This window comes from Penaeus chinensis, chromosome 19 (genome assembly GCF_019202785.1).
Source record: "Penaeus chinensis breed Huanghai No. 1 chromosome 19, ASM1920278v2, whole genome shotgun sequence".
NCBI lineage: Eukaryota > Metazoa > Arthropoda > Malacostraca > Decapoda > Penaeidae > Penaeus > Penaeus chinensis.
The window spans coordinates 8,660,380-8,662,879 of record NC_061837.1 but is presented as its reverse complement, the minus strand read 5'-3'; the positions used below and the strand labels follow the sequence as shown (position 1 = coordinate 8,662,879).

Sequence of the window (2,500 nt, the reverse complement as noted above, 5' to 3'; positions counted from 1 at the left end):
CCCCCCACATGTGCTCAGCCAGCAAGGAGTCTAGCAGTAGGACCTAGTGACCGGTCCTGATTTCCCCATTCCTTGAAATGGTGGGAAAATGCATTTTTCTCTCGGATACTATTGATATCAATACTATTATTGTTCTTATTGATATTATGATTATTAAAGTGTTACTAAAGTCTTAGTAATATTAAAGACAATGAAATAACAAATGGCACTTTCCAAAAATCAAGGAAAAGGGTAAATTGGTGAGATAAGTAGGACTAATAACTGACTGCTTGGTGACAAAGCACTTGCAGAGCTATCAATATGTAAACACAATAAATAAACTTATGTTTCAGTGGGCATGGCATGTATTCTTGCCATCTATGGCAATTGGGTGAAGGAGCTGTTTTATTCAATATTTAGTCTGTGCATCATATTAACCTGTTGGATCCGGGTGACATGACCATCACATCATGAAAAAGTTGGTGACCTGCTGTCACAGAAAAATTTGGCTGTAGGCCAGGTGCCAACAACCTGCCACCTTGAGAATTGGGGCTGAAGGCAGGGTGATGGGAAAGACTCGCCATTAGTGCACAAACCTATTTGGAGGTTTATTTTACTCATTTGGCGATTTTTCATTATTCTCATTGATGTATGAGAGTGAAATGAAATGTGTGTGAGCGGTGACTGGAAGAGTGCCGGCTCCATAGAGGACGCCATTTCCATGCTCACCATCGTATTCCTGGCGCCATGAACAGCATCACAGGATGTTTACAGAAAAGTGAATATTACATAAAAAAAAAAAAAAAAAAAAAAAAAAAAATCAAAAGTAACATAGAGTTACAGTTTTATTTTTCTTGAACTGAATTGTAGACTACTGTGAGAGATGATTGGAGTCTGTGCAAAGAAAAAAAATATTGCCATCTGGATAATGCAAACCAAATGACAAATCTGGCCAAAAGTCTATAAACGCTTATGCATAAAAAGAGTAAATACCTTTGCAAATGGGAGGCACAGAGTCTTGTCACTGCAGACACATGCTTGTGTGCGCCAGGCCTACAAGCAGCCACCCAACAGGGCTCACACAAACCTCACGCCTGGACTTTTGGTGTTTTGATTGCAGTGACGCAACCAGATCAATGGGTTAAAGTGCCTTATGTCTACATAAGATGTAGTTTATAGGATTTTTGAAAGTAACCCCACTTATTTTGGGTTTCTTTTGTTAATAATTGTTGCATGTGATATTGAATCTTTAAAATGCTCCAACCATCAGTGTAATTATCCACACACAATGTGAAATCAAATAAAAATAAAATTATTTCTAACTTTGCACCCTAGGTTCCGGCTTTTGGCACAGTTTTTCTCCATTTTCCAGAAACATTTATTGATTGTGAAAGTGTTCTAGAATATGAAGAGAGTAATATAGGCTTATTTAGTCTGAAAACAAAGTGTGATTGTGTTAGGTTTTCTTCTGGTCTATATACAATAATACAAAAAATAATAAAAACTGTAACAAGGGCTTGTACAAAAAATCCCCAAGGACAAAGATGTATAATAATATAAGTATCTAGAATCAGTGGCTTCTAATTTCCTTGGTAAACTGGAACAAGTTCACTGAAAAGCTTTCTTTTGATATATAATATTATTATTTTTGGAAGTTGAATATTACTGGAAACTGACCATGCAGAATGGCTAAACTTCAGCTAATATTTCTTCACCCAATTTGTGAGCCCTTTGCCCTTTGCTTTCAAATTTTTTACCAATTGAAAGAAGTGAGCTTTCATTGAAATTCAGAGTTTAATTTTTGAGCAACCCATCCAGTTTTCTTTCTATTATAAGAAAGCAAATTAGTATTTGAAAGTAAGGGCATGATGTTTTCATTGGGTAATATCAAATATTAATAAAAACTGAATGACAGTGGATGTAGAGGGACAGTCTGGTCCAACATTTCAAAATAACATGGAATTAGACATTTTTATTAACCCCTTAACGACGGGTCATGTCTATAGACGTCAAAACAAACCACTCAAAATGTGGCATGCGGCAATGCGCTAAAGCGCTACGAGCTTGTGATACGGCTTGATGTACCGCACTCCCGCGCTCAAAGTCGGCGCGTTGACATTGATTGCCAGAGCGTAGAGTTTTTTTTTAGTTTTCTTCACTCGTCACCAAGGGGTTAAACCATTGGAAATCATCCTCAACCATTGACCCCACCAAGTTGATATTCCAGCCTAAGATAGTAGACTGCTCACAACTGGTCTGTTGTAAAGGTTACTGACAGATTCAAAGCATAGGATACTCTGGTTTATCATCATCATACCAATGGCGGCATCACTGAATCCAGAAAGCACATAGGCCACCTATATGTATGTTACTTGGATCACAAAAGATACAGTTTATGAAGTTCCTTTGAAATTGTTATGCTAGTACACACACTGCATAGGAATTATTTTAGATGCTCTAATTCCTTTCCCTCCCTCAGATACCTTGAAACTCGTTATTTTGGTTTAGATGTGTGCTTTCT

General features: G+C 37.3%; 1 protein-coding gene across 2 annotated transcripts in view; it reads left to right on the top strand.

The window, feature by feature from the left end:
* The window catches only part of LOC125035374 (protein arginine N-methyltransferase 1-like), a 21,089-nt gene that overhangs the window by 8,768 nt on the left and 9,821 nt on the right, over positions 1-2,500 (top strand). The window lies entirely within an intron of this gene.